Consider the following 24,486-nt stretch of genomic DNA (forward strand, 5'->3'; position numbering starts at 1 on the left):
AATGGAAAGAAGTGCAAGGAAAAAGTGTGTTTGACCTTTTTCTATGTCCTTACTTTGATGCTTTTGCATATTTTCTGAGCAAAGCAGAAGTATAAGCATCTCTTTATACTTAAACTTAGCTGTGAACTTCTCATGCTTTCCATCCCAGATGTAAAACTGTTCTTCTGGAGAATGTGGGTGGGGACCAGGAGATGCTCATGATTGCTGACCACAGGTGTGATGGGTGGGGTGAGGTGGAGTGGGAGAAGGAGAGCCTTTTTCCCCCACCACATTCTTTTATAAAATACAATGAAGAAATTCTCAGAACTCTGTAATTTCTCATCAAAGGCAAGTTGATGGGAATGTTAAATACTGAGCAAGCTGAGGCATTCTTACTGGGAAGACCTGAAGAACAGGGGAAGCTCTTGGGAAGAACAAGGAGCTCTTCAAATCAAGACGGGCTTCTGGTGAGATTTTGATGGACAGGGCAGGTTGATTCATGAATTTTTTCTCTGTCAGTCTAAAAATATTTCCAAATAATGAGCCTGAGTCTCCTGCATCCTGTCATTTAGTTGAGCCCTAGGAGAGAACTTCTTTCTCTTTGCATGAATTCCAAGTTGCTGTGAGCGATTATGGTGAGAGGCAGTGCTTACAGCACTGGAGAGAATCAGGAAGACTTGGGTTCAAGTTTTGAGGCAATTTGACGATTCAGTGGATGGAATGATAGACCTAGTCAAATATGGCCCCAGATGCTCATTGGCTGCAAGTCACTTAAATGGGTTTCTTCAACTGTAAAATGGGGATAATAGCACCTACCTGCCAAGGTTGTTGGGAAGATAAAGTGAGATATTTGAAAGTTCTTTGCAATTCTTTTTTTTTTTTTTTTTTTTTTTTTTTTAGGTTTTTTGCAAGGCAGTGGGGTTAAGTGGCTTGCCCAAGACCACACAGCTAGGTAATTATTAAGTGTCTGAGGCTGGATTTGAACTCAGGTACTCCTGACTCCAGGGCCTGTGCTCTATCCACTGCACCACCTAGCAATTCTTAAAACTAGATTTATTGCCATAGCTGACATCTCCCATGTTTGATACTAATTAGCTGGGTGACCTCAAGTTAGTCTCTTAGATTATCTGGTTTGCTGGCCTTGTCTTCATCTGGAAAATGAGTTTTAACTCAGTGGCATATGAGATGTCTTCCAAATGGAAATCTAGAATCCTGTCTCTGTCTTTCTTTCAATGTCTCTCTGTCTTTTTTCTCTCTGACTTTGTCTTTCTCCCCACCCCCCCAACCTCTTTCCTGGTCATGGAGGATGGACAAACTGGGATGAGCAGTGCAAATGTAACTACAACTGTGTTTATAGTCTTTAGGGCTAGAAGGATATATAGTAATTGTGGAAATGAGGTATCCTTAAACTCTTTTATATCAGAATTTTTTTGGCAGTCTGGTGAAACCCTAAGGGCTCCTTCATAGGATAATGCTTTTTAAAGAAATAAAGTATAAAAGGTTATAAAATAACCCAGTTATTAATATATATATATATTTTTAGTTTTTTTTTTTTTGCAAGGCAATGGGGTTAAGTGGCTTGCCCAAGGCCACATGGCCAGGTAATTATTAAGTGTCTGAGACCAGATTTGAACTCGGATACTCCTGACTCCAGGGCTGGTGCTCTATTCACTGTGCCACCTAGCCACCCCTTAAAATATTTTTAAACCAAGTTCATGGCCTTAGGTTATTTACTTTCCAGAATAATCAGCTCATTTTAGTTTCACTTTAAACTTTTCTTTATTATTAAAGTAATAAATATCAACAGACACAGACATGTTTATATTCAAAGAACAAATGAGAATTGTATATGAAAGTGTGAACCTTGGTCTCATTGTTCTTTAAGTGTATATTAAATTGAGTGCACTGGAAATAAAACTTACCTTTCTGTATCTCCTTCTGAATTTTCTTGGGCTATTCTGATTATTTTCCAGCCCCTTCATTTTACAGATGAGGCAACTGAGGCCCAGAAGTTTGATGGAACATTGGATAGGGGGGTCTGGACTCATCTTCCTGAGTTAAAATTCATATATTTCCTAGCTGTCTGACCCTGGGTAAGTCACTTAACCCTATTTGCCTCAGTTTCCTCATCTTTAAAATGAACTAGAGAAGGAAATGGCAAAACATTCCAAATATCTTTGCTAAGAAAACTCCAAATAGAATTACAAAGAGACAGTCATAATTGAAATGTCTGAACAACTAATAACAACTGAGATCCAGAGACATGAAATAATTTATTTAAGGCCACACTGATAGCAAGTAGTAGAGCTTAGGTTTGACTTTGGATCTTTGTAATCCAAATTCAGGTCTCTGGGTCCTGTATCATATTTTAATAGTACATTATACAACTTTCATCTTAGGAACCTGTATGTAGTTAACTTGCACACCAATTGTGTGTCACTAGCTTTCTTCAGATCTTTTGGTGAAAATCTTTTGTAAGCTCTAGTGGATCATAAAACATCTTGTTATGCTGTTTTAGGGTTAATATTACCATTTATCTAAGACTGCCTCTTCTATTGGACATCTTTCTCAATGTGAAATGGAAAGTATATCCCATGATGTAATATTTTTTCCCTAACCAAGTTCATAATGATGTTTGCAGATTCTATTTTCCAATAAGACAGGAAGTTTGTTCAGTGGATAGAGGACTGGATGAATAGTCAAGAAGACCTGAATTCAAATCCAACATTAAATCTAAAGCTAGGGGCGGCTAGGTGGTTCAGAGGATAAAGCACCGGCCCTGGAGTCAGGAGTACCTGGGTTCAAATCTGGTCTCAGACACTTAATAATTACCTAGCTGTATGGCCTTGGGCAAGCCACTTAACCCCATTTGCCTTGCAAAAAAACCTAAAAAAAAAAATCTAAAGCTAGCTGCTTTCTAGCCCATGGCAGATCACTTAAAGTTGGTATGCCTTAGCTTTCCACATCTGTAGAGTGAAGATAGATAAAAATAGCATCTACCTCCCAAGGTTGTTGTCTTTTTTCTTTTTGGTTTTTGCAAGGCAACGGGATTAGGTGACTTGCCCAAGGCCACATAGCTAAGTGATTATTAAGTGTCTGAGGCCAGATTTGAACCCAGGTACTCCTGACTCCAGGGCTAGTACTCTATCCACCTAGCTGCTTCCCCTCCCAAGGCTGTTGGAAGATAAAATGATATATTTACATAAAACAAAACCCCAAAACTTTGCAAACTTCAAAGAATTCTATAAATGCTAATTATTATTATTATTATTAACCATTATCAGGTCTCTCAAAATTAAATATCAAAGTTTTAGGAAACATTTTTCTTTTCTGCCCATATCATTTCCTGAGTAATTATAATATCTTCACCTTGAGGCCCTTCTCCAGAGATGTTTTGATTCCAGATTAGTACTAGTAGATTTTAATATGGAGTTTTCTTGGAGGGTATGAGTCCCATAGTTCCTCTAACTTAAGAACATTGTAAAGTGTCCTAGGACTAATCCCACTATTGAATGGTAGTTAAAAATGAACATAACCTATGGTAATTTTATACAAGCTATTGAAGCTCTGGTCCAGGATGATTCTTTCATATGATATATTAAGAATTTTTCCCCAGGTGATTTATCTTGTTGGTCACTTTCCTCTAAAAGAAAAGAAAGAATAGCTTTCCAAAGAGTAAAGTTTTATCCATTTCATGCTCCATGAGTAGGAACCTTTCCTCTACTACCTATGTAGGCTTAGGCAATTTTTAAAAATTCTTTTTTTAAAAAAAATTTTTTTATTGATATTTTCAATTTCTTATATCACCCAAGTTTTCCCCTCCTTCTCTGGAAACACCCTTCCCCCTTCCCATATGACAAAACAGTATTTTTTTAGGGGGAAAATGTCTGGAAATATGTACAATGTGTAATGCCTGTGGGGTTAGGTTAGGGATGTTTTCATATCTCTTCATTAGAGTTCTGTGTGATCTTTGTAATGTTGGTACATTTACTTTTGATTTTTTGGTATATAGTAATTCTTTCCATTTACATTTTTGTTTGTTTGTTTTTGCAAGGCAGTGGGGTTTGCCCAGAGTAATTATTATGTGTCTGAGACTTGGATTTGAACTCAGATCCTCCTGAATCAAGGCCCTGTGCTCTATCCACTGCACCACCTAGCTGTCCCTCCATTTACATTTTTATAGCTATCTTGAATATTTGTTTTAATCAAATACAGAATTTCTTATAGCATAGTAACATTCCATTCCATTAGGGTAGGTTTGGGCAGGTTTTAACTTTCTTGGGCCTCATCTGTAAAATGAGAGGGTTGGATTACATGGTCCCTGAAGTCCCTATTAAAAATACTTTAATTTCAAACTTTCCACTCATTTGAAGACTATATTAAAATGAGTCCCAAAGCAAAATATATTAGAAAAAGTCTCCTTAGCTTTTGTACAATGTCAAATGAATAGATCTCTATGGGAACCCAACCCCAACATTTTTGAGCATCTTCCCCCAAAACATAAAGAGGCTGGCATTTATGCCTATGCCCAGTATCAGGCTTGTGATCTGGGACAATGGTGAACTCTGTCTTCCACATTCAATCCAAATGGGGATAACCTTATCTTAGTCTCTTTTCCTGGTAATTTAAGGTTGCATCACTAGTCCCTGTGGGGTTATGAGAGTAGGCTTTAACTATTGAAGAATGGTGCCTGTCACATGGAAGAAGGGTCAGACTTATTATGCAGAATTTGAAGCAATGATACTAATTGCACAGGGGAAAACTTGGATGTAGAACATTCTGGTTCATTGGCTCATTCCTTCCAAATTTGAAATTCTATGATTCTTTTTGTGCATAATTCCTCTGATTATTCAATTAGTTTGAATAAACAAAATACTTATTGAGGGTTGTTACATGATTCTAAGTTGATGATCTGGGGAAAGACAAATTTTGGAGTTCCTGGCCTCATAAAGCTTAGTGGGTAATAAATACAGTTGCCAGTCTTGCTTTCCAGTTGTCTACTCTTTTCATTTCTGTACTTGAATTTTTTAAAAACAGTATTTTATTTTTCTCCAATTACATGTAAAGATAATTTTACCACTCGTTTTACATAATTTTGAGCTCTAAATTGACATAAGTTCTCTTTGTTCAATCATATAAAACACGCTTCTCTATTAGTCATGTTGTGAAAGATGAAACAAACCAAAAATAAAAAAAATGATGAAAAATAAAGCGAAAATAGTATGTTTTGATCTGTATTCAGACTTCATCAGTTCTTTTTCTGGATGCAGATAGAATTTTCTATCATGAATCTTTTGGTATTGTCTTGGTATCAATGTATTGCTGAAAAGAGCTAAGACAATCATAATTGTTTATCACACAATGTTGCTTTATTGTGTACAATGTTCTCCTGGTTGTGCTTACTTCACTTGGTAACAATTCATTTTACTTAAATTCAAATTCAATTTAATTTAATTTTCAGTTTCGAAATCTTTCCCTCTTATCTATCCCCTCCTTCAGAAAGCAAGAAATAAAAACGTACAAATATGTATAGTCAAAAAGAATTCCAATAATTTAAAAAAAATTACATACACATATTTCAAACTCCTATTTCATCACTTCTCTGTCTGGAGGTGAGTAGTAGGTTTTATCATAAGGCCTCTAGAATTGTGGTTGGTCATTGTGCTGACCAGAGTTCCTAAACTTATCACTTTCCAAATTATCTTTGTTTTGTATCATTTTACAAATTATTTTTTGCATCACTTTACAAATTATTTTTCCAACAAGATAATTTGAGAATCTTGATTTGACTGTAAAAAAGCATCAGAATTCATTTATTTTTTTCATTCATAAATATTTTTGAGCCCCATGACTCCAGATATTCTACTGCAACATCTAGACAAGTAGATGGATTCTACTCTATTGACCTTGTCCTGGAAAACCTAGCTGCTCCCTCACTCCTTCTCTTAGGTCAATCATTTGATAAAAATCACCCACCACCCACAGGACGGCAGCCTACCTTTATTACTTTACTATAGAATGAGAAACATGCTGCCCAGGGTGAGGTGGGAGGAAAAAAATCAGCAAAACCAATAGGCACATCAAAAAATTCTGAAAATACATGCAAGGTCCCACATTTGTGGACCACTTCTGTCAAAGAGGATGATGGAGTGCAAGATTCTTCTCATATCTCTTCTTTGGAGCATTCTTATTGTAATTTTACAACTTTTTTTTTTATTGTTTTTGTGGTTGTTCTTATGCTTTACATTGTTATAGTTACCATATATATTGTTTCTTTGGCTCTACTTGCTTCACTATAAGATAATGTAAATCTTTCTATACATCTCTGTATTCATCGTACTTGTTATTCTGTTATTTTAAGAACTCAGGAATGTTTCTTTAAAAGGCAGCTAGGTGGCTCAGAGGATACAGCGCCAGATCTGAAGTCAGGAAGTCAAATTTGACCTCATATCCTTTAATAAACTGCATGACTTTGGGTAAGTCACTTCTGTTTGCCTTAATCTACTGGAGAAGGAAATGGTAAACCATTCCCAAATTTTTGCCAAGAAAGTCCCATAGACAGTATTGGAATTACGGTCCACGGAGTTATGAAGGGTCAGGTATGATATTATTTCTTCAATCTGAAAAAAGTTCATTAACATTTATTATAATGAGTCATTTAATGAGATGGACTCTTGCAATAACTCTGAGGCATCACACCCTTCTATTCCCCTACTACCCAAGAGGTCTTTTAGCCACTGATTAAAATCACTTCTATAGAGTCATGGAATTCCTTGGATATGATGGGAAGAAAGAACTTCAAAACTGAACTGAAAATTAGCCACCAGCATGAGAGGGAAGGGTTATTAGTTGATGTATTTCTGTTCTTCAGCCACCACTGTCAATTTGTCCTTTTAAGCTGATTCTCAACCATCACTGACTTCTTTTTGTAAGTTGCTGTGGACCAGTAGGACATGATTTTAGAGCTCTGAGAATGATGAGGGAGATCGTCTAACTGAATCCCCTCATTTGATAGCTCCAAATGAGTTAAGGTTCTTGCCCAAGGTCACATACAATGGGAGGATGGGAGCTAAAACCCAAGTCTCCTGATTTTCATAGCCATGTGCTGGTTCTGTGGCAGTGTGGTCCAATAGGTAGAGCACTGGCTCTGAAGTCCAGGATCTGGTTGTGAATATTGGATGTGCTACTTCCTAGTTGTGTGACCTTGATTGGGCTATTCACTTGACACTTTTTATACTTGTTTCATCTATCTATCTATCTATCTATCTATCTATCTATACATACATATATATATATATATATATATATATATATGTATATGGGAATAATCATATTCATTTAACTCCCTTCACATGGGGGTGCTATTAGAAAACCTAATTAGTATTAATATGGCATAGTATTAGTATTTAATAATTAACAATGAATAAACCTAAAAATACTTTGTCAATGAAAAGAAGTATTAATTCATTCTTTCATTCATAATCAACATTTATTAAATGCACTGTACATCTTCTAAATTTGTCTTTGAGCACATAATAGGTCAGGTGCTAGACTTGGAGGGAAAACCTAGGCTCAGCTTCTACCTCAGCTATGTGACCCTGGAAACGATGACATAACTTTTCTGAGCCTCAGTTTCCTCATCTGTAAATAAGAAGGGCTGGACTCAGTGGCCTTTGGAGTTTCCTTCCAGCTCTAGATCTAGTCTTCTCTGGGAGAGAAAATCTTATTGTTTCATCCCCATTACTATACCCTGTCCTTTCAACAGGGAATGAGATTAAATTTATGTGGGAAAGTATTCTTTTCCTAGATCCATGTTGATATTAGCCTCTCTTGATAGCTACTTAGTAATATGTCACAGCATCTTCTCAGTGATTAAAATGAATTTCCCCAACTGATGGTTATCAGGAATTGCTATTTTTCCTGCTTAAAGAGGGTTACATGCCAAAGATGACTGAGCTTTAATTCACTTCCAAAGAAAAGTCCCTATCTGAGCTCACCTCAAAGCAACTCTCCATTTTCCATCAACAACACAGGAAACAACCTACCTCTCCCAGCATAAGAGATTCCTGAAATCTCATTATGTTGATTATCTCAGTTTTTGGTACTCAAAGACCTTCTCAGCATCCTCAGCTGTCTCTTCCCTCTGACTGGAGGATTGTGGGGCAAGGCAATATACACCTCCCAAAGGCTGTCTTTTAAAAGACTCAGAACTTTCCAGGGAACTCTCCATTTTCTTTTTTAATATTATTATTATTTAAAATTTTTTCCAATTACATGTACAGTTAGCTTTCTTTTTTTTTTTTTTTTTAAGATTTTTGCAAGGCAAATGGGGTTAAGTGGCTTGCCCAAGGCCACACAGCTAGGTAATTATTAAGTGTCTGAGACCAGATTTGAAACCAGGTACTCCTGACTCCAGGGCCGGTGCTTTATCCACTGCGCCACCTAGCCGCCCCTACAGTTAGCTTTCAATGTTCATTTTTTGGGTAAGATTTTGAGTTCCACATTTTTCTCCCTCCCTCCTCACCCTTGAAATTGAGTAATCTGATATAGGTTATGCATGTATAACTATGTTAAACATATCACCATGTGAAAGAAGAATCAGAACAAAAGGGGGAAAAAATCACGAGAAGAAAAAAAATAAAACATATTTTAAAAAAGTGAAAATAGTATGCTCTGGGGCAACTAGGTGGTGCAATGGCTAGAATACCTGTCCTGGAGTCAGGAGGACCTGAGTTCAAATTTGCTCTCAGATATTTGATACTCACTAGCTGTTTGACTTTGGGCAAGTCACTTAACCCCACTGTTTCACAAAAATGAAAGAAAGAAAGAAAGAAAGAAAGGAAGAAAGGAAGAAAGGAAGAAAGGAAGAAAGGAAGATAGAAAGAAAGAAAGGAAGAAAGGAAGAAAGGAAGAAAGGAAGATAGAAAGAAAGAAAGAAAGAAAGAAAGGAAGAAAGGAAGAAAGAAAGATAGAAAGAAAGAAAGAGGAAGGAAAGGAAGAAAGAGGAAGGAAAGAAAGAGGAAGGAAAGAAAGAAAATAGTATGCTTTGATCTACATTCAGATCATGGTTCTTTCTCAGGATGTGGATGGCATTTTCCATTCAGTCTTTCAGAATTGTACTTTGACCACTGTACTCTGAGAAGAACTAAGTCTATCATAGTTGATCATTACATAGTGTTACTATTAATGTGTACAATGTTCTCCTGGTTCTGCTTACTTCACACAGCCACATTCATAGCAGTCTTTCCAGGTTTTTCTGAAATCCATCTGTTCTGGTTTCTTCCTTCAAGGTTCAGTTCAAATGCCAGCCCCTCTAGGAAGTCCTCCCTAATACATATAAGAAGGAAAAACAAGGTGATTTTGGTGGGGAGGTCAGTAGTTTGTGGGGACATCAGAAAAGATGGAGGTTCCTAGAAGAACTTGTTGATGGGAAAAGGGGGGGGGGGCAGACTTGAGAAAGAATATTCCAGGGGCCCTAGGGTAGAAGACTGGGAAAGAAGGGCAAGGAAGCCCCAGGTATAAAAGGAAATTCCAAGATGAGCTAGCAGTAAAGAAGGCAAGTTATAAAGTCTGGAAAATCAGGGTTAGAAACAGGAAACACAATGGGAGTATTGTCAATCATGTATAAGTGAGGAAACAAACTCAGAAATTTAATGACTTCCCTATGAATGAAATGACCAATAATTCAGTTTAATGAGTTTTGAGCTTTCAGATTTAATTACCGACTGAAGATATAGCTCTAAGAAACTAGATATACATTTCATTGTAGATCCATGCTGGTTTTCCACATCCATTGAGCCTTCCATTTTGTTAGCTATATTTTAAAAAAAAATCAAACAATGTTTTCCATGTGAAAATGAGCTCTTGGAATGCTTGTCTGAGGTTCAAGTTTCAATGCTGTTCTCCTGGTAGATAAGTCCTTGCCCACAGAATGGAAATGGAGCATTTAGGATAGAGTTAGAAAAGGGAGGGCTTTTTTTTAATTCTTTCAAAGAAATCATTCAAACAGACAAAAAACAAAGGATCCCTGTTTTTAGTTACCCATAGGAATTCAAGAAGGGTTGACTAATAAATATGTAATGTGGAAAGAGATAATAATATGACCAACTATGTAGAGCATTCTGTTAATAAAGGTGTTTTCCAAATGAGAGTTTCTATTTTGTAGGACTCATTCAACCTGTAAATTTTGGAGGTGTATTCAAGGTCTGGGGAATTTGATCATCCTCAACTTCATCCTGCCACTGAAAAAAAGCAGTCTCTCTACAAAGTATAGCAGAAAGGAAGGTAGTTCTAATTCTTTTTTTTTTATTTAGGTTTTTTTTTGCAAGGCAAATGGGGTTAAGTGGCTTGCCCAAGGCCACATAGCTAGGTAATTATTAAGTGTCTTAGACCGGATTTGAACCCAGGTACTCCTGACTCCAAGGCTGGTGCTTTATCCACTATGCCACCTAGCCCCCCCCTTATTCTTTTTTTTTAAGAAAGATTTTATTTATTTTGAGTTTTACAATTCCCCCCCCATTCTTGCTTCCCTCCCCCCCAACCCCCACAGAAAGCATTCTGTTAGTTTTTACAATGGTTCCATGTTATACATTGATCTCAGTTGAGTGTAATGACAGAGGTAGTTCTATTTCTTCTGAGTACAATATAAAATCATAATGATGCCTTTGGAAAACAATATTCATGATAGACAAATTTAATTAGTTACACTGTCCCGTTGTTTTTAGCCTGGTGGTCTTTGACACCTGCACTATCACTGAGACCATGTTTCCAGACAAGGCTCCAGGACTAGGGTCCATTTCCATATACAATATCTCTACTGTTGAAGCATGCTCACAGTTAGGAGGAGACCCTTTAAACCACATTTTCTCCATCCAATTACCTAGCTGTGTGGCCTTGGGCAAGCCACTTAACCCCATTTGCCTTGCAAGAACCTAAAAAAAAAAAAAGTTTAAAATATTGACAGAAATGTATACTAAAATATTACTAAAAGCAATGTAAAGACACTGAAGGACAAAATAAATTAGATGCTAATGTTTTACTTAGAGGAAGATCAAATCATCAACAGCAAAGAAATGGAAGACCAAATAATGCAAATGTAAAGAAATGGAGAACTAAATGGAGAACTAAAATTACCAGTAGAAGCAGCAAAAACAGAATAAATATAGTCTAACAAAAATGAAAAAATGTCCAAAAGTCATAGACTTAAGAAATAATTATTGGAGATATAGGAAAGAGTATTGAACTTGGAAAATATAGCCAAAAGTTCAAACCTTTCCAAGAGTATTAAGAAAGACACCCCCTCACTCCCAACTTATGATATCTGAAGAACTAGAATGATTTCCCAGAATGCTCAAGAAAAGGTAACATTGTGCAAATGGAAAGAATTGACAGGATCCCAGAATGAAGAAATCCATAACACAAGTTTCAACAGTACCAATTATTCAATTTAAAAATGACAAAGACAAGAAAGAATCCTTCAAGCATTGAAAAAGGAAAAGAATTACAAAAAATTGCCCATTAGAATTTCATCAGACTTCTCAGAAATAATGGGGAAAAGATGACAAATCTAGACAAAAGTAGACATATGTCTTTAAAGTACAGCTCAGTTCTGAAATCAACCTAATTTGAGTATATTATTTCAGGGAAAAAGAATATCATTAAAAACCCAAAGGGGTCTAGAAGGATTTCTCAGCAAAAATTCCAAAATAAAAAAAAAACTTATAAGTAGATTAGTCGCTTGTGTTCAAGGATGGGGAATTGGGGGCGGGGGGAAGAGGTGCAAAGGGAGTAAAATGACTTTTTTTTTTTTTAGGTTTTTTGCAAGGCAAATGGGGTTAAGTGGCTTGCCCAAGGCCACACAGCTAGGTAATTATTAAGTGTCTGAGACCAGATTTGAAACCAGGTACTCCTGACTCCAGGGCAGGTGATTTATCCACTGCGCCACCTAGCCACCTAGCCACCCCAAGAGTAAAATGACTTTTGAATCTTTTTTGGGTAACTTGTAAGTCTGGGTTCTGGACAACTGTGGATACAATACAACCAAGTAATACCATGATTAGGACTTTGAGCCTGGAGAGAGGAGACCTGATTTCAAACCCATCCTAGGATACCTTCTAGCTGTATGACCCTGTTCAAGTCATTGAATCACTGTCTGACTTAGTTTCCTCAATTGTAAAAAGGGGGTAAGTCACAGGATTGTTGTGGGGAATATGTTAAACTCTTAGCACCATATTAGAATAATAGCTATAAAATAATGTATTATATAATTAATGTTAATATAAGTTCTTAAAAGACAGAAGTGTATAATAAGCTCAGTGAATCACAAAACTGGCCATGCAAGAGAGGGAGAAACAAATTAGGATTTGAGAAAGATGTGTATTACCATTACAAAAGAAGGAAAAAAGTTGTAATATGTTCATCTTTATAAAGAAGATATTAAAAAGACAGGTAATAGTAATAATGCCTGTATCTATCTACACTAATTGCTTTTTGAGTTCTATGACATTGTTAATTAAATTATTATAAAATAATTGTTGTTAAGTAGGCACTTGTTTTTTGTCCTTCATTCCTTTTTTTTGGTTATTGTTTTTGATAGGCAATGAGGTTAAGTGACTTGCCCAAGGCCACACAGCTAGGTAATTATTAAGTGTCTGAGGCTGCATTTAAACTCACATCCTCCTGACTCCAGGACTGGTGCTCTATCCACTTCACCACCTAGCTGCACCCCTGACCTTCATTCCTGAAGAAGACCATGACATCAAGGTGAAGATGGCATGACATACAAGTGAGTTGGTGCTGTGCTGGGCCATCTGGGTTCAGTAGCCAGATATGAATCAGGATGACTGGCGATATCACTGATGCCAGGCAAACAGGGTTAAGTGATTTGCCCAAGGTCACACAGCTAGTGAGTGTGTGAGCTCACATTTGAACTCAGGTCCTTTTGACTCTATGTCCAGTGTTGTCTACTCCACCACCTACCATAGTAGTAAGTGCTTGTTTCCTTCCTCACTTCATCACAGATACATAAAAATTAGTTCAAGTTTTAAAATAAACGCTTTCTTTATTTATTGATTATATATAGGGCAAAAAAATTATAGATTCAGAATTTCAAGGAACTTCAGAAATAATAAAATCAAATCCCCTCATTTTATAGATGAAAGTTAAGGTCAAAATTCTCCTCTATAGCAGAATCTGAACACAGGTCCTCTGACTCTAAAATTAGTTCTTTCTCTCTACCTTTCATGCTTAGATGATTTTTAAATATTTCAGTAGAGTATGACAGAAGCATAAGATGTGTTCATGTTAATCTGTATATATGAGATTTTTAAAAAATGAATTGTAAATAATGGAAGTATATATGTGGTTTCCTGTTATGAACAATGAGTTTGCCCTTTCAAAATACATCATACACAGGGGTTGCTAGGTGGCACAGTGGATAGACCCAAGTTCAAATTTGGTCTCAGGCACTTAATACTTAGCTGTGTGACCTTGGGCAAGACACTTAACCCCATTGCCTTGTAGAAAACAAAACAGACACACACACACACACACATATATATATATATATGTATATGTATATGTATATATATGTATATGTACATGTATATATATTTATACACCCATGCACATATTTAATTTCATATTTCATATTTCACATAAAGCTTTCTGGTCTCCCTGAAGTATTCTAGAGTAATTAAAAATGGCACTAAAGACAGAAAAAGCATCCAGATTTGGTCAAATCTACACCCGGTAAATCTCTCCTGCAGACAGTATTGTCAGAACAGTGAGGGGCAGATATTACAAGATATATACATGAGGAAAAGATATAAAAGACATGGGGAAAAAAATCCGAATTTATCAAAACAAAAAAGGCGAGCTCATTTCAAACCTTTAAGTCTGATTTTTAGTACATATAAGGGAAGAGATTTAAACATTTTAAAAAAGGCAATCTTTGGTAAGTTTCCAAAAGAAGAAATCTAAGCTGTTAATAGTCATGTTTAAAAAAGTTGCAATGACTGAAAAGTTGCAATGACTCATGATTGCGACATCTTTGAGCCTGGAGAGAGGAGAGCCGAGTTCAAGGCCAACCCCGGCCGTGACCCTGCTGTCACCGGGTCACCGTCGGGGGACAATAACAACCACAGCAAACGAGGACATGCACAGCGGCCAGAGCTGCGCGCGCAGGCCCGGGCCCAGCTCGCCCCCACACGCGCGGAAAGGCGCATGTGCGACGCACACGTGCGCTCACAGGCAAGTGCACACGCGCGTACACACGTACCAGAACGTGCGCACTCACGCGGGCCGGTCAGCTGGCATTGTAGAAGCAAGGCCAGGCCCGGGCCGAGCTAAAAGCCCGGGAGCTCCCGGGCGGGGCGGGGCGGACGCCGTGGCGTCACCCGCTCGACAGTCGGGGAGACCGAGGCCAGAGCCGGGCAGGGCCTCAAGCCGGCCGGAGCGGAGGAGAAAAGCGCAGGCACGGACTCACAAAGGGCGCACGAGGCCGGGCCGCGCCGGGGGACCGGGGGGCCGCGCGGGGCGCTGCGTCACTTCCGGGCCCGCCCCTCGGCAGCCATTGGCTGCCTCCAAAGCCGCCGCCCACTGCGGGATGCGGCCTCGCGGCTGCGTGTCGCTCCTTTCCTGCTGACCTGCCGCCACCTGCCGGACCAGCCTGTCACTGCAGGGGCAGCGCGTGACCCCTCGGAGGCGCTGGGCAGGTGAGGCCCGTGCCCGTCCCCGGATACCCCCCGCCTTCTTCAAGAAATCATCATCTGTAATGACCTAGCCGTGTGGCCTTGGGCAAGACACAACCCCATTGCCTTGCAAAAACTTAAAAAAAAAAGAAAAAAGGAAAAAAAGAAATCATCCTCTTCTGAGCTACTGGCGCGTCCCCGCGCGAGTCACCACGTCGCCGTCCCACTTAGTTTTCTCAGTTGTAAAAGGGGATCCAAGTCACGGATTGTTGAGGGGAGCAGGTTACATTCTGCATCAGGATAGAGTACATGTGTGTGTGTGTGTGTAGACATGCAAGTGCATGCATGCACCCCCACATATATATGTACATACATAGATAGATAGATGGATATACATATCTCAGACACACATCCTCAAGGAGGACCACACCTGGAGCTCAAGGTGATGGGTGGCAAACATTCACCTGAGCTGAGAGTCTTGAAACAACCCAAGTGGAAATGAAGAGGGAGAATTTTCTTGCTTCCAGGGGAGACAATGCAAAATCACAGCAATGAGAAATGTAGTCTCTGTATGTGAGGAATAGTACATAAGCCGCTAGGGCTGAACTACAGAGCAGCAAAGGATAGTAGTGTCCAACGAGGTTAGAAAGGATGCCCGACCAATCGGGCATTATGGAATATCACGTTGGTGGCTGTGTAAGTGCAGGAGAAAGCATAGGTTCCTCCAGTGAGGGGTGGACCAAGGTTTGAATGAGAGTGGTGGTTATGCGAATGGATGCAAGAGATCTGGGGAAATGGAAACGAGATTCACCAAATGATCAGGTAATAGGAGGAAGGAGGAAAAGTAACTGAGGATGACTGGAAAGATGAACAGAAAAGGAAACATGCTTTAAGGAGAGCCAATGCAACATCAGGGCAATGAGAGATGTGAGCAATAGCACGTAAGACACTATGGCTAGGCTATAGGGACAGGAAGTGACAATCTTTGTCCTGTATTCCTGACTCAATTGCTGTCATTGTCTCCTCAGTGTTAACTATATTTGGGGAAAGAAGATCAAAGAATAGAGAAGACCGCTGCTTTGGATTGAAGGAATAATGGTGAAGAATAACAAAGAGAAGTTTTATTTTTATCTTGCTTTAGGTTCTTCTCTAGAGGAGAATGACTTCTGGACTGAACACAATAAAAAAGATGAAGAGGGGAATTAATTCTCAAGAGAAGTAGAAAGACAGAGCACCTCAATATCCTTAAGGAGTTCAAACCCCCAGGACCAGAAGAACTGTATCTAAAAGAAGTGGCAGATGTATTTGTTGAAACCCTTGTCAGTAACTTTCAAAAAAGTCAGGCTTGGCACTATGAGATATTCCAGGATTAGAGAAGGGTAACTATATGGCAATTGTTAGAGAGAGAGAGAGAGAGAGAGAGAGAGGAGAAAACAAAACAAATGGAGAAGAAATTGCAGAGCTGTGTGCTTGACTTAGAGATTCCTGGGAAAATTCAAGAATGAATCACTAAAGTGTTGGTTCCTGAACATCTAGAAAAGGATTAAGAGATCTCAAAGATCTGCCAGTCTCATATGGAAACAGCCACTATGTCTCCATAGCTCCATCAAAAAACAAACAGAATTTTCTGTTAGGGTTTCTACAGTCATAGATCATGGGGTTATTGTAAGCTAAAGTCTGAATAGATTTTATGAAAGCATTTTAAAAAAAAATTATTTTATTTTTCCCTGGTTACATGAAAAAACAAGTTTCAACATTCATTTTTAAAACCTTGAGTTTCAAATTCTCTCCTTTCTTCCCATTCCACTCCCCGCATTGAGAAAACAAGTTATTTGATATAAGTTAGTAATGTGCAGTCATGCAAAACATTACCACAATAATCATGTTGTAAAAGTAAACATAACCACTGCCCCCCCCAAAAAAGAGAAATCTCAAGAAAAATAAAGAAAAAAGTATGCTTCGATTTGTATTCAGTTACTATCAACTCTGACTTTGGGAAGAATAGTATTCTTTATCATAAATCCCTTAGAGTTCTCTTCAACTCTGCATTACTTAGAAAAGATAAGTCTGGAATCATTTAAAAGGAAAATTTCATACTTTTCTTGTAGACAAGATGGAATTTTTTATTCAAATGTAACTGCCTGAAGGTAAGGTAGGGTAATCTCTTCAAGTTTTCCAGTACTTTAGGAGGTATTTGGGGTGTCTGGCTCTTTGTAACTAGCTTCAACCCCCCCACTGATGATTTTCCCCCAATGAAGGAGAAAAACTTTACCTCAGTTTGATTTAAACATTTGAATAGATTAGCTTTTACAAAGGACTATTGACTTCAAAGGTATAATAAAGTACCAACCTTACTTTCCAATATGAAGTGCATAATCTAGCCTGGTACCACCTTTTTCTGTAGAGAAAAGTGGATTAGGTTCACAGTTTTCCTCAGGCCAAATCTAGCTTAATAACCAGTTTTTGAGTGATCCACTAGCTAATAATTTTTACTTTTCAAATAAGTTTGCTGACTTCTGTTATACAATATAGGCCCAAGCTTCAAGTCCAAGGACCCTCCTGGGTCTGAGTACCAGTCATCCTGGTTTTTCTAGTTTTTCTGAGTCTAGCTGAACAATGAGCCTGGAATCCTGGCTCCAAGATCATCATGGTTTGGTTTTAGATCTAGTGGTGGGGATTCTATCTCCTACACCTCTGCGGGGGTCCAGCCTCCACGGGGTCCTTGGAACCTGACAGGAGGGATAGAGTTGGCAAAATGAGTTGAGTCAACAAGTGGGTAAAGGCAGGAGCGGGTTGACTGACTGTCAGCTGCTTAGATTTATTTTTATAGTCTCAAAATCATATGAAACAAGCAAACTAAAATCATTTCCTTGGTTACAAAAGTATACAATTTTCATCATTAATCATATAGTTCATATAGTTACAAGTTTGATCATGTAGTGGTTACAAGTGTGATTATCAATCATGTAGTTAATTTTCTTGTCCCTGCTCAGATCGTGATGACCTCAACCTGTCTGTTGCCTAGTTTGTTGCTGCATAGTAAAGTTATTAATTAAACAGAACTTTCCTTATAATAATCTTTGATATAATTTGTTTAATGGAATGCTTCTATGTTTTTGTGCCACATATGTAATGTTTTTCGATATGCTGACAAACTATAGTGAGGGTAGTTATGTTTGTCCACCTGTCTGTTGACTCCTTCAGTAACTAATTTTCCTTTCAGCCCTTGTTGGTAGATGCTACGGTTTCTATGACTTTTTATTCTTTCCCAATAAACTAAGGCTGTTAGAATTCACATATTGGTTACCTATACTAACTATTCTCTCACCATCTTTATCATATATTCCTGTGTATGATAAGGGGGGCAAAACTGTTAATTTCCCTGGAATTCTATCTGACCCATATTGTATCTGGTTTTCCTGTATATATTCTGACATCTCCCTGGAACTCCCAGTGCTGTACCTTCCAAAGATTTCATAATGCTGAAGCCTTTTGTATGCCTCAGGGAGAGGCAGTCCTGTTAAATTTGGACAGAGTTCACAATCTGTTTTATTCAAGGAATTTCTCTGAAATCCTTCCTTTATAGTCATTCCACTATTAGGATGAGTAAGTTTTGCAATCAATAATAGGCCTATAAATATGGGTATACATGGAATCCCTATATATATTGAAGAAGGAGATGTTCCATCAGGCAATGTGACTGCCTTGAGTCTTCTTGCTGCGACTGTGTCAAACAGCTTAGAGATCCTGGCTCCCAACACACCTCAAACTGAAAAAAAGGTCTTATGAAATAGAACAAAACTTCAGATCGCTTTTTAGGATCATATTGCCTAAAAAGGTAACCCATCATCTCACCCAGTCATTTCATGGTGCCTGCTCTGTGGGTAATCTTTCATCCTCTCTGGATAGACCATAGAACATTTATGAATGCAGTTCATTTTAGTCAATAGGAAGGAGGCTACTCACATCCATGTGGGAGGGAAATGAAGAATATCTTCTTCTTTCAGAAACAGGGTGCTTCCATGTTAAGTGATCTGCTCATGCTCCGAAGTTCTTGTTACATTAAGCAATCTGGTTAGATAGATTCAGAACTGATTGGCTGGATAAAACTAAAGACATCATTATTGATTCATCATTAATATTAATATATTCATAATCAGTATAAGCATAATCAATGATTCGATGATATCAACAGTATTAGTATTAATGTGAAGTCTTTAGTAGTGAAACAGGGATCTGTGCTTAACCTTATGCTATTTAATATTTTTAATCAATGAATGAATTAATAAAGGATTTATTAAGTGCTTACTATCTGGAGATTACTGGGTATATAAACTGAAAAGTAAGATATTAATCTGCTCTCAAGGAGCTCAGATTCTACAACTTAGGTTAGTTTTTGTTTTTGTTTTTAGGCAATTGGAGTTAAATAACTTGCCCAGGGTCAGAGAAATGAGCTCACATTCTAATGGATGAGATAACAGAGAGGGAAGGTTTTAGTTACCAGTCAGATGGAAAAGGCCCATCTTTAGGATGCAGTGGCAAAGCAGATGTTAAAGCCTCTTCCTTACTGGTATTTCCATTGATACATTCACATCACTTTTTTTTTTAAATTTTTTTTTAGATTTTTGACAAGGCAAATGGGGTTAAGTGGTCTGCCCAAGGCCACACAGCTAGGTAATTATTAAGTGTCTGAGACTGGATTTGAACCCAGGTACTCCTGACTCCAAGGCCGGTGCTTTATCTGCTACACCACCTAGCCGCTGCCCCCACATCACTTTTTGATATAGATTCCTTTGATAGTGTCAAGGACTTTGAAGACAAAAACTTTATTTTTGGAGTCTTTGGGAAGGATGCAAGATTATTTGCCAGCTGCCTTTCCATAGTTGCTTTTCCTTGGTGATGGCTGCAGGTTGTTCGAAAAGTTTTTGGCTTCAGGTTCTGAGGGGATCTGGTGGTCAAGGTTTATCTTTCCTGGCATAGCTGCCTCTCAACTTGCCCTCAGATTATCAATGACTTGAGGTGGGTTGCTTATCAATTGTGTATATGATCCTATATTATGAGGGATAAATAATGCATTGGATGACAAATTCAGTATCCAAAAAGCTCTTAATAATTTATAACAGAGATTGGCGAACTACTGCTGGGATAGAAATGGGGATTATATATTTTTAAAAATATAAAAATGTAAAATTGCAAATGTTTCTTAAACATTTAAAAAAATGTAAAAGCTCGTTTTAGCTTGCTGGTCATACAAAAAAGCAGGCTCTGGGCCAGACTCCCAATCTAGAACACAGGGACAAACCAAATAAGCTAACAATTAATAGTGATACATAATGTTTTACACTTGAGTTAAAAGAGATATGATCAGACAGTCAGCTGAAAAAGATCTGGTGGCTTAATAAATTCCATATGAAACAGCAGCATGATCTGGGCAGTGAAAACAACAACAAAACAAAGTAGCCTAAAGGAGGGAAAAAAAAGTAAAATCAAATTCTGGCACAGGAAGGTTTTAGGCACACTCTATTCTGACCTAGTCAGATCATCTAGATTATGGTCAGTTCTGTGGCCCATATTTAGGACAGACCATAGATAAACTAAAGAGTATCCAAAGGAAGCTAACTCGTATGGTGAAAGACCTTGAGATCTTGCCTTTTATGGACTTGGTTAAAGGAGTTGGGGATGGTTATCCAGCCAAAAAAAAAAAAAAAGACTTGGGGAAGGAGGCAAGGATGATAGCTATTTTCAAATGTTTACAGGAACATGTCATATGGAAGAGAGATTAGATTTATTATGGCAGAGGGCAGAACTATTAACAAAGGATGGAAATTACAAACAAGCATATTTAAGTTTCATGTGAGGAAAGACTTCCTTATTGCAAACACCTGCTGGTCAGTCTTTCTAAGGTCCCTTCCCTCTACAGTATGTCTTCCACTCAACTGTCCAATTGATCTCTCTAAAGAACAGGTATGACTATGATGTTATTCAATAATTTTCAGTCCTATCCAACTCTTTGGGACTCCATTTGGGGTTTTCATGGCAGCAACAATGGAGTGGTTTGCCATTTTCTTCTCATTTTACAGATGAGGAAACAGAGGCTAGATCTGAACTCATGAAGAGACTTCTTGATTCTATGTCCAGCACGCTAACAACTGCTTCACCTAGCTGCCCTCTCTTAATAATTAGGATTATCCAAAAGCAGAATAGGTTGTCTATAGTTGGAGGACTGCTATGTCCTAGAAGGCTTTGTGTAGTAGTGTGCTGAAATCAGTCATGAAGACCTGGATTCAAATCTTGCTTCTGACATTTGATGACTGGGTGGTCATGGTAAAGTAGTAATTTCTCTGAGCCTCAGCTTCCTTGTCTATAAAACAGGGGGGGACATATAGTATTTATTATACAAGATTGTAGTAAGGTTAAAATGAGACATGAACATTAATTATTATTTTAAAACATGGATGGCCACTTGTTATGCATGTAGAGAGGAGATTACTTTTCAGATATGCATTAGAACTAGATGACTCTGTTTGGGGAAACAAAAGTCATAAAAAAAAAAGGCAGCTCTTTTCCTATCCTGTCACAAAATGAATCACCTTCTGAGGGTACCTTGAAACTCCACTTTTACAACCAGTTTCTCATTTCGACAATAGAAGACTAGAGTTCAAATCTTCTCTCTAGCAATTACAATTGAAGTAATATTGGGTAAATTCCTTCATTCTCCTCTTCCAGAGTTTCTTCATATATTAAATGAAGAAGTTGGATGATCTCTAAGGTTTTTTTTTTGTTTTTTGCAAGGCAAACAGGGTTAAGTGGCTTGCCCAAGGCCACACAACTAGGTAATTATTAAGTTTCTGAGACCAGATTTGAACCCAGGTACTCCTGACTCCAGGGCCGGTGCTTTATACACTACCCAACCTAGCCGCCCGATCTCTAAGGTTCTAACCAGCTTTAAATCAATGATTTTACTTACTTGATGATTTAAAGAAAATCTTTTGCCCTTCTGAGATAATCTTTTGATGATGCTTGAGTGAATTTTGCTTTGGATTTTCTGGAGAGGAAAGGGTCCTATTTTACTTTTGTGCAATTCTAATTGTTAGCTAGTCTACTCAATGGAATGGAGAAACCCATTGGAGACTTTTGGTCATAGAATTATAAAATTATAGATTTCAATATTTTATGTTATCCATACAACCCCATATTTTTATAGATGAGGAACTGAAACCCAGAGAGATTTTGTGACTTGTCTCACAATCATACAGATACTGTCTAAATAATCAAAATCAGATAATAAACCATAGTTTTTCTGACTCCAAATTCAGCTTTCTTTTTACTGTAGCACACTGAATGTAGAAATAACAGGACTAGAATCTGTCCATAAGGAATATTAATGTGTAGTATTCCAAAGGATAGATTAGAGGGAGGAGAAAGTAGAGGCAGAAAAACCCATTAGGAGGTTATTGTAACAGTCCCGGCAGATAGTAATGAAGGGTCTCTACTAGAGTAGTAGCAGTAGGGATAGGGCAACTAGGTGGCACAGTGGATAGAGTTCTAGCCTGGCAGCAGGAAGCTTCATTTTTATGAGTTCAAATGCAGCTTCAGATACTTACTAGATGTGTGTCCTTTTCTAGTCATTCAACTCTGCCTCAGTTCTTCATCTGTAAAATGACCTGGAGAAGGAAATGGAAAACTACTTCATTATCTTTTTTCAAGAAAGCCCCAAAAGGGTTTCTAAAGGAATCACAAAGAGTTAAACATGTCTAAAAAAGAGCTAAACCTATGTATAGCAGCAGGAACAAAAAAGGAAGATACAGTTAAAAGAGGCTTTGGAGGTAGAATCAACAAAAATTGGGAATTGCTTGAGAATGAGAAACAGAGAGGAAAGCATCAAAGAGAACACCGATGTGTTTCGACATGTAAGACTGGTTGTATGGTGATGCCACTGAGAGAATACCAAAGTTGGCAGATTTAGGAGGAAGTATAAGCTTGTTTTAGACACTTTGAGTTTGAGAATATGCTGGTGGCATATTCAGGTAACTTCATGTGGTTTGAGTGAGGTTCCGGATTCCAAGGTATAGGACACGGAAGGGCAGAAGATCACAAGACAGGAATCAGTGAGAGAAAGTAAAGCAAACAAGTTTTATTGAGGGGAATTGTGGTGGTAGTTCAGATAGATGAAAACAGGTCAATTTAATTAAATTCAAGTGATTACTGTGTGTTAGGCATGTGCTAAGCATTGGGGGAATACAAAAAAAAGCAAAAGACATTCTAAGGTGGGCGACAATATGCAAACTAATCTAGATAAAACAAATTATACAGGATAAATAGAAAATAATTAGGAGAGGGAAAGCCCTGGGATCATGAGAGGTAAGTCTGACTGCCCATACAAGATGGGTTGTTAGTTGGGACTTAAAAGAAGACAGGAAGTCAGGTCCTGCTAGAGTTCTTGGTAGAAGGGGGTTCTCAGGGGCGGCTAGGTGGCATAGTGGATAAAGCACCGGCCCTGGAGTCAGGAGTACCTGGGTTCAAATCTGGTCTCAGACACTTAATAATTACCTAGCCGTGTGGCCTTGGGCAAGCCACTTAACCCCGTTTGCCTTGCAAAAACCTAAAAAAAAAGGGGGGGCGGTTCTCAAACTGATAACATCCAGTATATATTTATAGGATTCTTATCTGGATTGGGCAGGACCAGGTATTAAAAGATGGGGAGAGTCAAGACCAGACCTGGTGTGCAGGTCAAAATTCAGCGACTGGTGCTAATTCATGATGGAGGGAATGTCTGGGGAATTGATGACTAATTGATATCCAAATTCCCTGCTGGATAGAAAAAGGAGCTTTCAGCCATAATTGCACAGATTTTAACCTTCCTAGTGGCTTCTTCATTTAATGAGGTGGGGAGGGGAGGCTACTGAAGTCCTTGAGCCAGGTAGATAGAATTGAAAGTCTGGAACTCAGAAAAGACTCTCTGGGGTGTCCTCTGAGCAGAGCTGGTGTTTGAATTGGCAAGAGGGAAAGAGCAGGCAGAGAAAGAGGAGGGTCAATGACTGAATCTTAAGGAACAGCATGTTATAGACTTCTGAAGAGGATGAAGAACTATCAAAAGAGACAGAGAAGGAGCAGTTAAGATAGCTCAAAGGAGAACCCAGAGAAACTAAAGAAAGTTAAGTTCTGTAAGAGGAACATTTGAGAGGGCAATTTTGGTAAAAGTGGGGAGGATAGGAAAGATTGAAAAGGGGTAGGGAAGAAATACCTTTTTTTATTGCTTTTCACAGATACTGCATTTTTTTTTTTAGATTTTTCAAGGCAATGGGGTTAAGTGGCTTGCCCAAGGCCACACGGCTAGGTAATTATTAAGTGTCTGAGGTCAGATTTGAACCCAGGTACTCCTGACTCCAAGGCTGGTGCTCTATTCACTGCGCCACCTAGCCACCCCGAAGATACTGCATTTAAAAAAAAAATCGAATTCAAAGTTTGTGGCAACCCTGCTTTGAGCAAGTCTATCAGTTAATTCTTGCATTATTTCAAACTTTTTCATCATCATTATTATTATATCTCAATAGACTACAGATAGACTTACAGATATAGTAAAAATGTAATTTTATATGCACAAAAATTCATATACCTGTTTTATTGTGATATTTGCTTTATTGAAGTGGTTGTAGAACTAAACCAGCAAAATCTCCAAGGCATGCCTGTATAAGAAGTTTAGAAGCAAAAGGACAGAGAAATGTCACTGAAGTTGGATATAATAGAATAGTCAAGGAGTAAAGGTTTTTATTTTTATTTTAGGATTTGGTTAGAGTTGAGTTTGTCTTTAGGCAGG

The 24,486-nt window shown here is 38.2% G+C and overlaps 1 long non-coding RNA gene across 1 annotated transcript; it reads right to left on the bottom strand.

Annotated features, from left to right (window-relative positions):
- Positions 1-4,873: 4,873 nt before the first annotated feature.
- LOC141513234 (uncharacterized) lies at positions 4,874-22,428 on the bottom strand. The gene is made up of 3 exons (XR_012475743.1): positions 22,274-22,428; positions 18,636-18,740; positions 4,874-9,306 (listed from the first exon to the last, which is right to left on the bottom strand). It is a non-coding gene; the product is annotated as an uncharacterized LOC141513234 (long non-coding RNA).
- Between the last annotated feature and the right edge of the window lie 2,058 nt (positions 22,429-24,486).

This window comes from Macrotis lagotis, chromosome 2 (genome assembly GCF_037893015.1).
Source record: "Macrotis lagotis isolate mMagLag1 chromosome 2, bilby.v1.9.chrom.fasta, whole genome shotgun sequence".
In the NCBI taxonomy this organism is placed as follows: Eukaryota; Metazoa; Chordata; class Mammalia; order Peramelemorphia; family Peramelidae; genus Macrotis; species Macrotis lagotis.